At 38.9% G+C, this 16,083-nt stretch overlaps 1 pseudogene; it reads left to right on the forward strand.

Annotated features, from left to right (window-relative positions):
* Positions 1-929, forward strand: part of LOC149217351 (calcium-transporting ATPase, endoplasmic reticulum-type pseudogene) — a 105,266-nt pseudogene extending 104,337 nt beyond the window's left edge.
* Positions 930-16,083: the final 15,154 nt, after the last annotated feature.

Consider the following 16,083-nt stretch of genomic DNA (forward strand, 5'->3'; position numbering starts at 1 on the left):
CACCTTCACTTCCCAAGAACACTTCTGTGGTATCTTATATCAATATGATCTCATCTTCTACTATTCTGAATGATCCTTGGATTGTACCAGATGAAACTAACGTTGAATTTTTTGGGGACCAAATTTCACTGAGCCCTATTGATCTTGGTTATGAAGCCATTTATTATGCTTGTGCATCTCATTATGAGTTTACTTCTTCGATCAATTAGATTGATTTTTCATTGTGTTATGGCATGTCTTCTAATATTTTTTCTTGTACATTCCCTACCAATGAGAGCATCATGGAGATCATTATGCCATATGACATTCCATGGGATGATAATCACCATCATTACTCCTTACCAGATTCTATTGACGATAATCTTAGTGACCTGTATCAACCTAATATTGTTGTGTATCCTATGAATTTCATTTCAATTCATGAAGTCTATTATGAAAATAACTTGTTGAATGTCAGAGGGAAAATAGCTCTCAATTTCTCAATTAAACTGGGCATTGTCAAAAACCTACAAATCAGTGCATCTTGTTCTCTAGATGAGATTAATACCTATAACACCCTATTCCATGAATTTTGAGATGTTTTTTCATGTTCATATGAGGATTTTCTAAACATCGATCCAGATATAGCGATGCATGAAATAAGAACTTATCCTGATGCAAAACCAATTTGGAAACGCCTTCATCCATTCCATTTGAAGAAGGATGTCACAATTAAAGTTGAAGTTGAAAAAAATTTACGTGTTGGTTTCATCTACCTAGTTCCATTGACTGATTGGGTGTCAAATATTGTTCGTGTCATGAAGAAACAAGGAATAATTTTTGTATGCATTGATTATCAGGATATAAATCGTGCTGGTCCAAAGGACAATTACCCAACTCCATTCATCGATGAGATTGTTGAGGACTGTGTTGGTTGTGAGATATATTAATTTATGGATGGTTTCTCCAACTATAATCAAATCAACATTCTACCAACAGATCAACCGAGGTCTACATTCATTTGTCCTTATGGTACATTTTCATACCGAAAACTTCCGTTCAATTTAAAGAATGTTGGGGCCACATTTTAGAGGGGGATGTATTACACCTTTCATGATATCAAACATCTCATGCAACCTTATTCGGATGATCTACCTGCTCATTCTAAATTTCAAACTGATCATTTCATGCACCTTCGGGCCATATTTTTATGATGTAGACATTATAATATTCAACTTAATCCTCACAAATGTGTGTTTTGTGTAAGTTGTTGTCTACTTCTTGGTTTTTTCATTTCAAAACATAGAATTCGTATCGATTCCTTGAAAGTTTAGTAAATCATCGATTTTCCTGCTCCTTCCCTTATTCAGCTTCAATGCTTCCAGGGGAAGGCTAAATTTCTTGGGAGGTTTGTCACTAATTACGCTAATTTGACCAAAGGATTCATTCACCTTCTTAAGAAAGGGTTTCCCTTCCATTGGGACAACACTACTCAAAATTCATTTGATTCCTTGAAAGATATACTGATTCAGGCATTTCTATTATATCCCCCTGATTACCAACACGATTCTTTCTTGTGTCTCGTTGTGGCATTTACTACCATAGCAATGGTATTGGTCCAGGAAGATGATGTAGGGACTGAACATTTGATATATTATCTGAGTCAGAATCTTAATGATACTGAAATCAAGTATACTCTTGTAGAAAAGTTAGCTTTGGCGGCTATCCAGGTTGTCGAAAGGTTACACCATTATATATTACTCCAAAAAACTATGGTTATTTCAGATTGAAAACCTATGACATATATTTTTTCTTATCAACTGCTAGAGGGGAAATACTCTAAATGGATCGTCATCCTATAGGATTTTGATTTGGAAATCTTCAAGTCCAAATCGAAGAAATCCTTAGTTTTTTTTCGAGCTTATTTGTGACCTTCCTTCTATTGATTCTCAATCAACGTCTGAAAATTCCATCCTAGACGAGTCATTATTTCTGATTTCATCATCTGACTCATGGTATGGAGACATTCTAATATATCTCCAAACCCATATTTTTTGTTTTTCTACCTCTTTCTTCGAACAGATATGTATTCGATACCAAGCCAAGAGGCACATCATCATCGGTGACATCCTTTATCGTTGTGGTATCGATATGGTTTTTCGAAGGTTCCTCACCTCTGAGGAGGCAGAGAAATTCCTCAATTAGTGCCACTTAGGGGCATGTGGAAATCATTTCTTTGGTTATGCCACTCCTTAAAAAATCCTGCATCTTGGCTACTTTTGGCCTAACATATTTCATGATTTCATTCTCGTTGTCGAGAAGTGTCACGCATGCTAGATTTATGATCGTGAGACCCATGCTCTACCTGCTCCTATGCATCATGTTATTGTCGTGGGTCCTTTTTCGAAGTGGGGTATCGATTTTATGACATATAACCTTCACCCAGCCGGGGGGCATGGCTATATTATTGTAGTAGTTGATTACTTTACTAAATGGGTTGAGGTGATGCCTACATTTAACAATACTGGCGAAACAATTACATATTTTCTCTTTAATCATGTTATCGCACAGTTTGGTGTTCCACAAGCCATAGTTATAGACCATGGGAAACAATTTCACAATCACATGATGTTTGATCTGACTGCCAAGATGGGACTCTCTCATGAAATTTCCACTCCCTACTACCCTCAAGCTAGCAGGAAACTTGAGGCTATTAATAAAGTTCTTAAAACAATGCTTCAACGTATGATAGGGGTCCATAAATCTGACTAAAATTTTATTCTTTAAGCTAATTTATGGCCATACCAAACTTCCATTAGGACTTATACCATATTTTTTTTGTTTCAATTGGTTTATGGTCTAGAATTTATCCTTCCGATAGAATGTGAGAATCTATCATTGAAACTTGTTGTACAACTTCTTCCTACAACTTTTGTAGAAGAGGAATGTCTCTTACATGTTATGCCTTTAGATGACACTTAGGGAGATGCCTCAATGACTAATGAAGCCTATAAGAAATGTGTAAAGGTGTAATATGACAAAAATGTCAAGCCTTGTGTCTTCTTGAAAGTAGATCTTGACCTTCTATACGACCAATAATCTAATAAGTTAGGATTAGTAAAGTTCCAACCCATGTGGCTAGGTCCATATATTTTCAAGCCTGTTCTTACTAAATGGGCCTATGAGCTAGTCAATTTTGATGGAATTCCACTGGTGTAGCCTAGAAATGGGTTGTACCTTAAAAAATACTATGCGTAGTGCACTATGTACATACTGTATATAGGTGTGTTGAGTTTGTTTGCGGTGTGTATATTCAGAGTTTCCTATAATTTCTGTTGATCCCGTTTACGTTTTCTTTGCAAATGTCGGCATCCTCTGAACCATATGTTGGTTATGCTAATGGCGCTAATTGTAGTAGTTAGAACCTATCTTCCGCAACGTGGGCTATTTTTTCTCCAAATGGTGAGTTGGTGAGTCTACGAGGGATTTGTATCGATCACAACACCAATAAAACTGTTGAGTATAACACAGTGGTAAATATTTTTTCTGATGCTATTTTACATGGTATTTTTCATTTAGTCATCAAAGATGACTTTGTTGTGGCCACAACCACCACCCTATTAAAACATGCTTTGATAGAAAATTTTGAATGGGCCCCCTAGAAGTTCGATCTATCATCTTTCTGAATGATCTGTTTTATCCTAGGGATTTTAAATCTTTGCCGAGTCAAATTTTCAATGCCTAATGGCTAAGCCCCTTGAATAAACCTCTACTGCATGGTTCATTCATGACCCATCCTAGCCCTTCATTCATTCCCTTCATTGGGACTTTTCAATCTTCATAAGAATTCATGATACATTTATGCCCACACATATAATCACCCCCACCCTTAATATAATTATTTGTGTGCTTAACCCACAAAATCTTCCATCGCGTCTTTATTCCCATCATAACTCTTTATAATGGGAATACTTCACAAAATGCACATAACACTCCCTTTCACTTATAGCATGCAAAATTGGCGCGTACCATGAGGCACTGGACTCGAGGAATTATAAATCATAATTCATATATTTCGGGTCTAGAGCCCGTCGCATATTGCAATCGGCGATGTCCATGGCATGAACATAAAGCACAGTCCAATATGGCCGACCCGTCGATCCTATTAACATATTATATATATTATCGGGTCTACCCCGCCCCATCGCAAATTGCTATCGACGGAGTCTAGCGCTCATGCATAAGGTGTGACACCATACGACAGACCTGGAAATGATTATAGGCTCTGGTATATAATTTTTGAAGTCTGACTGCATGAACCGGCTGCGGGTTTTCACGTATATTCCTATGTATTCGATAAAAGGTTGTGGTCGCAATTTTTAATGACAATGCTACATGGTAGACCCAATAGGGTATAGGTTCCCATCTATAATATTTCAAGTCCGGATTTCAGATCCAGTTCAGTGTATGAGCGAATACGAAGAGTCACCTATGTGGATATGTTTTATTTAAATATTTGGCTTCAGGCATTGGCGGTCATCTTTCCAGGTGTTTCTTGTGTATTATGAAGGTGAAAATTGCTCCAGGTTTCATCATGAAGAGATGACAGACAGTCATCCTCTTCTAATCAACATCTATTCATTTCGCCAAGGAAATGAAGTGCTCCAGTGACAGGAAATGCCTTCTATGTTTCAACAGTGACACCGATGGCTCTACCTCTGTGTATTCTGATCGGTATATTGAAAATAACAAGGGACGATGAGGCACTAGGGCCTGAGGCATAAATATTACCTCCAGATTGGAGAGAAGAGCTTTTTGTTTGGAGAAAATAGCTTTGATTTATTATGAATAAAGGAGACTATTTGGTCCAATGAGGAGCCTTTTGTTTCAGATTTAAGATACCTTGCTTTTATGTGTTTTGAGACAGGGGGTTGTTGCTAGCATAAATACAAATGTGTTTTGTTTTTTTGTGCATATTGATAACGATACAGCTTATAACTAGCCTTGGTTGTTTGAATGTAATTCTTCATCATAGTTAATTCATAAGCAGTCCCTGATTTGAAACTATGTTAGACATCAGTTGCAAGCTTTACTTCCATAAAAAGGAATGTGTATTCTTGTATGAATGATTGGATTGCAATTAAGAATTGATGCAACCTTGTTCTTATGTGAACCAGTAATTGATTCATTTGGACTTGGAATTCATATATGATGTTTAACCTCTCTTTTGTCACGCTCCTACAAGATAGATTAGGGTAGTTAGGACATAGGCTAGAGTAGTTTGAAGAAGTATAGATAGGATTAATACATAGAGGTTAGTTGTTTTATTTTGTTGATTTAATTGAAGTCTTCTTCCCATAAGCAATCTATCAACACCTTTAATAGTTCACGGGGCCATTTAAAACCTGTTGGAACTAGCCACTCCAAATGAAAACAGATCTCATTGGGATCTGTGATCAGGTTAGTTTCCCTTGTTGGTATAGCGAAAATTCGCCATGTCAACAAATTGGCGCTAGAAGGAAGGCCTGAAACGTCGTTCATAGATTTTTATGATTTCATCTGTAAATGTTATGCATGGACTCAAAAATATTAATGCATGGATCATGAAGGTCGAAAAGATCCTTCCTCTCATTCGGAAAAGCCTCATTTCGAAGAAGAGACACTGTGGGAGTATCTTGTCAGTCAGGAACAACCAATCAGAATACTTACTCAGGCTTACGCTCATTCCCTCTCTCCTATCCACATCTTTCACTCTTTATCTCTGACAACTAAAAGAAAGCCAAGGATATGTTCCATAAACGAAGATACATCTGCAGCCCATCTCTTGAAGATATTGTGCTTGAATCCTTGCAAAGTATTGACACTCCCTGGGAAGAAATTCCTAAAGATCCACTCTCTGAAGGTAATCCTTGGCCCGATTTGCAAAATATTAATAAGGAAAGCCTTGAAGAAACCTTCAACCAGAACATCCCTATCCATGATATGGCTAAAATTCCACTCCCAGGTGGCAACCAGCTTCAACCGGGTGGGAACCAACTCCCACCTCCTTTGAGAGCACTTCCTCCCTGGCTCTCTCAAGATGCTGTAAAGGTACCTCGGTAGTATCATCCCTTACCCAAGAATGCAGAAAGAGGACTGCCTAAATTCGACCCTGAGAAGGGAGAAACCCCTGATAACCATATTCACTCTTTCTTCTTGGTCGTGCGCATGTTGGGGGGTAGCCGATGAAGATATAGTGTGTCACCTATTCCTTTTTTCTCTGATTGGTGCGGCCTCCACATGGTACTTTAGCTTGAGAATAGAATTGATCACCTCGTGGGCTACCTTTCAAAAGGCCTTTTTAGACAAGTATGGTGATGAAAAAACCCATGCAGCCTTAGTTCTAGAACTATCTTGTTTGAAGATGGAAACCAAAGAAAAGGTCAAGGATTTTAACATCCGGTTCAACACCTTGTTCAACAGAATCCTAGCCAACGCTAGACCTACTAAGGAGGTGCTCATGGAATTCTACATCACTACTCTCCCTATCCCTATTGCGATGTGGGTCAAAAGGAGTAACACACAAACCTTACAGGGTGTTATCGATGAAGTAGTAAAAGTCGAGAATGAAATGCTCAGTCTCACAGCATGCCATCATACAACCGAAGAAGAGAAGCCCTCTCAAGCATCCAAGAAGAATAATGGGAGTGATAACAAGGGGGTTGAAACCAAAGAAAACGATACCATAGATGTGGAAGGTTTTCATTAGATCATTAAGAAACTGACAAACACATTCATCGATATGAAAAGGAATTCTGGAGAGAGTACAAGCGGGAGTGGAGGAGAGTATAACAACAGAAAACCTTTCAAATTGTTATATCGTAAGAAGACAGAAGGTGTTCATGGTCCACTTGAACTTCTTGCTCCACCCAATGAAGGAAATTTGAATACAGAAGAGCTGGCTCTTATCGGATCGCTCCTTAACCAAGAAGAACCTATAGTGGAGCTAGAGCCAAAACAAGAAGATGAGGAAGAATACCAAGTAGAAGAGCCCTTGGAAGAAGAATCTCAAATCAACGTACTGTGGGATTTCTATACAAATGAGAATGATGATGACCAAGGAGACAGTATGGTAGAAATCCACACTAATGAAATCCACACACGAAGCAAGGGGCCACTTGCGGGTGTGATGAAGCCTGTAGATTAGACCAAGAAAGATGTTCACCCTATGAAGGCATCCGCTCCCAAAGTTCCTATTGAGAAGGGTAGACCTAGTGGTCAGTCCAAGAATACCCCAGTTGCAAACCATACAGAGAAATAAAATGCATCTCCAAATGCAATGAAGGCGACTCACAATGGTAAAGGCCCACCTAAGAATGGAAAAATCAGTATGTTTACTTTGCCCTATCCTGTTTAAAACATTGATTACAATATTGTGGATGATATTAAGAAATCTAGGGCTAATATCACATACTTTGATTTGCTAAAATTAACGTAGCAAAGAGATTTGCTCTTGAAAGCTATGAATGAGCAGAACTGCAAAAATCCCACCATTCTAAGTAGCCAAACCCAAAAGTCAGTCACTAGACCTGTTAGTACTCTTAGTACAACCCAAAAGCCAGTAACCATGGAAGCCACCCTATCAAAAATGAATTGAAACTCCCAAGATGTCAGTGCAGCCATGATAGGAAGGAAATCAAAATCCATGACTCCCCCTTTCCTTATCACATTTGAAATATTCAACATGAACATACACAATTGCTTGGTAGACTCAGGTGCCTCGTCCACTGTGATGCCTTATGCTGTTGCTAAAAGACTTCATGTGATACCTGAGAAAACTGGAACTCGAATCATGCAATTAGATAGGACAAATGTGAAAGTAATTGGGGAATTGAAAGATGTATTGATTCGGATGACTACTAAACCAAAATACACACAAGTCATTGATATAGTTGTAGTCGACATAACTAAGGCTTATTGAATTCTGCTTAGTAGGGTCTGGTCAGCAAAACTGAATGGATAATTCTCAACTAATTGGTCCCATCTCTTGCTTCCTTGGAAGGGAAAAAGTGATATACTGAGAGTTGATCGTGAAAGATACATGAAGTATGTGGTGACGGAGCTAAATGGTCCCAATGAACCTGTAATGTTTACCAACACTATCCTTGGGAATTATAGTTTCAATGTTTGTTCCACACAAATTTGTTTTGGAGAATTCCATGCAGAAACAATTGAAGAAATTGAAATAAATGCACAGTTGGAAGCTCTCCCCTGTAATCCAAATGATGAACCAGCTTGTAATATAGTAGATGATAGAACTAGTTTCGTAGGAAGCAATTCAATTGATGTAACACTAGACTCTATATTTTGGACACTCTATTTTGATGGCTCTAACTAACTTGAAGGTGCAGGTGCTGGGAGCATTCTCGTTGATCCACAAGGGAACCAACAGCTGATGGCCAGCCGGTTGGAATTCACGTGCACCAACAACACAGCAGAATACAAAGGCTTGCTATAGGGCCTGAAGGAAGCCATTGATATGAAGGTAAAAAATCTTAAAGTTTTTTGCGACTCACAAATAATCGTGGATCAAGTAAGGAAAAGGATACACTGCAATTCGCAACACCTGGTAAGGTACTGGAATGAGGTATGGAGCTTAATTGACAGTTTTGATTCTTTTAATATCACATACATACCTCGAGGGAGAAACCAAGATGCCGATTTGATGGCTAGTATGGTTGCTAAACTTTTGCTTGATTTTTGATTGAAGAAGAATAAATGTTATGTTGAATTTATTTTTAGACCATCCATGCCTAATAACATCTCAAATTGGCAGGTGTTCAAAGATGACGGGAAAATCCTTGAGTTCTTGCACTGCAAGAAGACATTCAAGAATGCAGTCATTGATGAAAAAGAGCATGACATGCTTATGAATGAGAGGGAAGATGAGGAAAAGGATCAGTCCAATATGATTCCCAAGTCAGTTGTCAAGATGGAGCACTTGTATGACCTGCATGGTAAATTCAAGAAGCCAACTAATTGCAAAACACATAGCTCATCCATGAAGTACGAATCAGTCAACCTTGGAACCAAAGAAGACCCAAAAACTGTTAATTTGGGCTTAGGGTGCTCTCCACAAGAGAAGGCTACATTTGTCAAGCTATTTAAGGAATACAAGGATGTCTTTGCATGGACATATGGAGACCTAAAAACCTTTGATACCAACATTATGCAGCATGTAATTCCTTTAGAAAAGGAGGCTAAGCCCTACCAACAAAAGCTTCGCAAGATGCATCCAAGCCTGGAACCGTTGGTGAAGAAAGAATTAAATAAAATGCTGGATGCTAAAATCATTTTCCCGGTCAGACACACCCGCTGGGTAGCCAATCTCGTGCTGGTGAGAAAGAAAAATGGAGACATTAGGCTGTGTATCGATTTCAGAAACCTAAACAAAGCATCGCAAAAAGATAAATATCATGTCCCTCCTATGGAACACATCCTTCAGTGCGTTTCTGGGTCCGAAATGTTGTCCCTATTAGATGGTTTTTTAGGATATAATCAAGTGTTGGTATCTAATGGGGATCAGCTGAAGACAACCTTCAACACTAAATGGGGCACTTCCTTTTGGACTTATTAATGTGGGCGCCACATTATAGAGAGCCATGGATATAGCTTTTCGAGGGTTGATTAACAGATTAGTAGTGGTTTACATGGATGACATCACTGTGTATTCATACCACAGAAGGGATCATATTCATCACCTGAAACAGATTTTCAAAAGATGCCGAAGGTATGGAATATCATTGAATCCCAAGAAGAGCGTCTTCGTAGTCACAGAAGGGAAACTATTGGGTCATATCCTCTCTTAAGAAGGGATTGTTATTGATCCTAATAGAATAGAGACCATCATGAGAATACAACCCCCTGCAAATAAAATGGAAATGCAATCTTTCTTTGGAAAGATCAATTTTGTTAGAAAATTTGTCTTAGGTTTTGTAGAAATAGTGCACCCCATGCAACTAAAAATGAAGAAAGACATCGTGTATAAGTGGAGAGATGAAGCCAAGAAAGCATTTCAGTGAATCAAGGAAGCCATCGCGAAAGCTCTTGCATTGGTCAGCCCCAATTTCGGCAAGGAATTTTTCTTGTACACTTTTGCTTCTGATGTTTCATATGCCGCAGTACTCACTAAAAAAATGTTGAAGGCAACAAAGTCCCTATTTCTTATATGAGCTCTAATCTCCAAGGAGTAGAATCAAACTACCCTGACATGGAGAAACAAGGCTTCACAGTTTTCAAGGCCATAAAACATTTCCGCCCTTATTTACTAAAGGCCAGGACTAAAGTGATCATTCCCCACCGCGCTATCAGAGCCCTCTTTGTGCAGAAATAAATGGGTGAACGAAGAGGAAATTGGATAGCCGCACTTCAAGAGTTCGACCTCCAGATTAAGCTGGGAAAGATAGTTCGAGGGTAGGGACTGTGCAGACTAGCAGCAGAAGCCTTGGCGGAGAAAGTAGGGGCACCAGAGGGACCATAAGTGCAGAACCCATAGAATGCACAAGTGGAATTCAAGGAGGAGTCCCTATGGATTAATGAAGTGCTGATTTATGAGCGTGAAACATCGGAAGCCCTTTTGGACCCTGAGTCGTGGTATTCCAACATCCTCTTTTATCTTACACGGGGGTCATGTCCTGAACACCTGGATGCATCACAATGGAGAGCACTCAGATTGAAATCTAATTAGTATCATTTGGCCAACAATACAATATACAAAAAAAATTATGATGGAATCTAGCTCAAGTGTTTGGAAAAGGATGATGCCAACCATGTCTTGAAAGAAATGCATGACGACCCAACAGGTGGTCACTATGGTGGAAAGACCACTGCTCACAAAATATTAAGAGCTGGATATTATTGGCCCACAGTGTTCAGAGACTTGCATGCATACACCTAGAAATGTGAGGCATGTCAAACTGCCATAGGACGAGAAAGAAAGCTAGTCGTTCCCCTCAGGCCCGTTATGATTTATCGCCCGTTCCAGCAATGGGGCCTAAATGTTATAGGCAATATCACTCTAAACTCTTCACGGTAGCATAAGTATATACTCACAGTGACTAACTACTTCACCAGATGGACCGAAGCCATCCCGCTTTAGAAGATAAACAAAGATGAGGTAATATCATTTATTGAGAAGTTCATTATCAACAGGTATGGCATCCCTGACGCTCTCATATTTGATAATGCTTCTTACTTTCCATCACTGAAATTGATTGAATTTTCTATTGATAAATCCATCCAGATAAGGTACGTAGCAAACTATTACCCCTAGGGAAATGGAGTTGCAGAGTCCTCAAATAAGAACCTCATACACATAATCCGTAAGCCTGTCACTGACAACCAGAAGAACTGGCACAACACTCTAACAAATTCCCTTTGGGCCAATAGGGTCACCCCGAAAGTGGCCTTAGGACACTCCCCATACTTCCTCGTCTATGGATAGGAAGCCATCCTGCTTCCAAATGTTACTCTTCCCTCTTTACAGCTCTCCCAAGCTTCAAGAGGAACCCCTTCAACCTTGCTTCAAGAAAGGATCAACCAACTGGAGAGGTTGGAAGAATTGAGAGATAAAGCCAAAAATAAATTCAGAAATCACCAAATGATTGTGAAGAGGTGGTTTGATTGCCATCTGGCAGGAGATAAAGATTACCAGGTAGGACAGCTAGTCCTGAAATTGGACAAGTTGAATGAGCCAAAAGGTAAACACAGGAAATTCTAGCATTTATGGCTAGGCCCATTCCAAGTTGCAGAAAAAATTGGTCAAGGAACTTACAGGTTGAAAACTTTACAGGGAGAAACTAAAAAACTTCCTGTTAATGGCCAACATTTGAAGAGATACTTCCAGTAGCCACCACATGGTGGTTACCTCCTGAATAGGTTAGAATTCATTTTATTTTTGTTGTTAGTTTAGTTGCATTTCTATCTTTTCCTTTTTGTCTTTCTGCAAAGTTTATTTTCCTGTTGTTTTGAATTGCAATCCCTTTTAGCCAACTGATTTCGGCCATCCAGTCTCGTTTTTACCTTTTTAGGTTGCCCACATGCACCACCTTTAGCTTCCGCCTCCTTCATTAACTTGCTGATGAGTCTGCTAATTATAAATCCATGGTTACCTTGCAAATCAAAAAAAAATTCAATCAGCCCATGAGAACTTGAAAATCAGCTATGGAATTGAAACCAAAGCCACTCATTGGCATCTGTTGGGAACTAGGTGAGATATGTTTATGACTTGGATATCTGGAGCATGTAGGGGCACCTTTATGAAAAAAAAATGTGTAGCTACAGCTGGATTGGCATGGAGGAACACTGCATTTTTAAATAAATCCCACTCAGACCTAGCCTATACTTGCTTGTAAGGTTACAGTCATTCTCCATTGGTCCCATCCACCACACTAAATTGTCCAATACTTGTTATCTACAAGTAAACCTCCTTTCATGGGCTAAGCTCACTGTCATATACCCTATGGAAAATCCAATTGTGCTCTAGTCCTTGTGCCTGAAACTGGAAGGACTTATTTAAAAGAAAATGAAATGTCAAGTCCTTGTGCCAAACTGGAAGGACAGGTTGTTTGGGAAGCCGGTTAGAGTACGGACTATTTCTGCACTCAGAGTACTGATTGACACAGCAAGCCCAACCTTGCTTAAGCGGTTTAAAAATATGGTAAGATCCATGACTACGCCACATTCAATCATATGAAAATATAGAACTGAAATTCTTATATAAAGTGCAGATAAACATATCTACATCAAGTTTGATGAGCAATAAAGAGCTGAGGTACACACCTAAACAGGTATTGATAGACTAGTGATGGCCGAAAAAGGATTTTTGAAAGTGGGAAACAGCTAAAGGAAGGTCAATAAATACCATAACACTACTATTGGAGAATGCCTATCAAAACCCTATCAGTAAGTAGAAGCTATTTGTCTTTATCCCACCTGAAGAAATTAATATTGAAGTGGAACCCATGCCTCTCCATCTATATAGTTTGCATTTTGAGTTTATCTTAACACCCTAATGTTCTAGTGATCCAAGGTTTATTTGGAAACAGAGATAACAAGTTCACCCAGTGGTTCGCCATTTGTTGTGGCCACCACCACCACCCTATTAAAACATGATCTGATAGCAAATTTTGAATGGCCCCCCTAGAAGTTCGATCTTTCATATTTCCGAATGATTTGTTTTATCCTAGGGATTTTAACTCTTTGCCAAGTTAAATTTTCAATGCCTAATGTCTAAGCCCCTTGAATAAACCTTTGCTGCATGGTTCATTCATGACCCAACCTAGCCCTTCATTCATTCCCTTCATCGAGACTTTTCAATCTTCATAAGCATTCATGATACATTTATACCCACACATATAATCACCCCCACCCTTATTATAATTTTTTGTGTGCTTAACCCACAAAATCTTCCACTGCGTCTTTATTCCCATCATAACTCTTTATAATGGGAATACTTCGCAAAATGCACATAACACAACACGTACCATGAGGCACTGGACCCGACGGCATTATAAACCATAATTTATATATATCGGGTGCGTAGCCCGTTGCATATCGTAATCGGTGGTGTCCATGGCATGAACATAAAGTGTAGTTCGATATGGTGGACCCACCGGGGCTATTAACCTCAGCACATAAGTATTTTGGGTCTGCCTCCCAATTGCTTATCGTAATCAATGGAGCCCTAGGCTTGTGCATATTGAGATATGCGATATAGCAGACCCGCCAATCCTATTAAACATAATATATATATTATCGGGTCCGCCCCACCCCATCACAAATCACTATTAGCGGAGTCTAGCACTCATGCATAAGGTGTGACACCATATGGTGGACCCGCCGATGATTATAGGCTCCGGTATATAATTTTTGAAGTCCGACTGTACGACCCACCTACGGGTTTTCATGTATATTCCTGTGTATTCGATAAAAAGCTCTGGTCATGATTTTTAATGAAAATCCTATATGGTGGACCCGATAGGGTATAGGTTCCCATCTATAATCTTTCAAGTCCAGATTTCAGATCCGGTTCGGTGTTATGCAATGATTTTCAGTGTAAGTCGGATTTTGTTTTTTTTAGCATTTTATCATATTTGTATAAGTATGACTGATGATTGGTTATCTCTGCAGGTGAGGACCGAGAGAAGGAAAGCGAGGTCAAAGAATGGATGCATAAGCTTCAAGTATGACTCCAGATAAAAGATGCATGAGCGAATACAAAGAGTCACCTATGCGGATATGTTTTATTTAAAGATTTGGCTTCAGGTGTTGGCAGTCATCTTTCCAGGTGTTGCCTGTGTATTCCAAAGGTGAAAATTGCTCCAGGTTTCATCATGAAGAGATGACACACAATCATCCTCTTCTAATCAACATCTATTCATTTCGTCAGGGAAATGAAGCACTCCAGTGACAGGAAATGCCTTCTACGTGTCAGCAGTGACATCGATGGCTCTACCTCTATGTATTCTGATCGGTATATTGAAAAGAATAGGGGAAGACAAGGTGCTAGGGCTTGAGGCATAAATATTACCTCCAGATAGGAGAGAAGGGATTTTTGTTTAGAGAAAATAGCTTTGATTTATTATGAATAAAGGAGACTGTTTAGTTCAATGAGAAGCCTTTTGTTTTAGATTTAAGATACTTTTCTTTTATGTGTTTTGAGACTGGTGTTGTTGCTGGCATAAATACAAATGTCTTTTGTTTTTTTGTGCATATTCATAATGATACAACTTATAATTAGCCTTGGTTGGTTGAATGTAATTCTTCATCATAGTTAATTCATAAGCAGTCCCTGAATTGAAACTATGTTAGACATCAGTTGCAATCTTTACTTCTATAAAAAGGAATGTGTATTCCTATATGAATGATTGGATTGCAATTAAGAATTGATGTAGCCTTGTCCTTATGTGTTATCAGGAAAACTAGTGTCCATTCAAAGCTGCTAGTCCCACTAAGATGGGTAGCTAACTTAGAAACAAACAAACCAAAGTTACTTGTGTTTTACTTTATGAGAGATAGATGAGAGAGAAGCAGAGAGTACCAACCTCAGTCTTTCACTAGTCTCCTTGCTTGTTTCCTCTCTCCCTTGATAGAGCTTTCGCCATGCCTTTATCACTTGTCCCACTTCAAAGAACACCTGTAGAGTCAAAGCAAAAAAATACCATCAAAGCATAGAGATCTATAACCATAAACAATATAGGATCATATGTACATTAACCATACAAAAGCATATATAAATACAAGATTCAGAGATATACAAGTATATGGAGGAAAACTCAAATAGCTTTATTGATAGAAGTAGTAGAAGAGAGGATTACAACCAAGCTGTCTGATCCAGCATCATCCTCCCAGCATGAAAGCCCTCTTCACCTCATAAAAAAGCAAGATCACCCAACAATACAATGTCTCAAAGAGAAACCAATAGCACTTCCTTACAAATTACAAAATTCCAGCCTCTGGATCTCTAGGATGAGGGATCCATATATAGATGTTTGTAGGAGAGTGAGTCAGCTTCTGGGATTTTGATTAGTGTCATTTCACTGATAATTCTTGGTTCAACTTGGAGATTTCATGATCTCTTACTCATCCCTGGGCAATTTCAGAGAGGAAAGTGTCATATGAGTAGTTTCTAAAGTATTCTTTGAGTTTCCACCTAGAAAACTACTTCTGCCATTTGTCTGCTCTCAGTCATTGCACCCTACAGAAGGGATTTTCAGTATGCATCACACCCTTTGTGTGTAGCAGGTGAGATGCATCGCACCCTCAACATGGAGCAGTCTGTATGGTCCAATTTTAACGAGTTTTGAGTAGTTTTTCAGGGAGAACTTTTGGGAAATGATGTAATAAGTTGACCTTGATCCTTTAGGGTTTGAAACAACACTTTTAGGGGTTTAGAAACCCTTGTTTTATGGACATATGTGATTGGGGTTGCAGTGCCCAAATATCTCTATAACAGTTGCCCCCTAAAGCATGAGGTCGTAAATCTTTTGATGTCGGGCGAAATGCTTTATCATGAGGATCCAAGGTCTTTTCAACTGGAAGGTGACCTATAATAAGATACAATAC

The sequence above is a fragment of the Pinus tabuliformis genome, chromosome 1_1, assembly GCF_031772625.1.
Source record: "Pinus tabuliformis cultivar Carrire ecotype Pingquan chromosome 1_1, CPIR1, whole genome shotgun sequence".
Lineage (NCBI taxonomy): Eukaryota > Viridiplantae > Streptophyta > Pinopsida > Pinales > Pinaceae > Pinus > Pinus tabuliformis.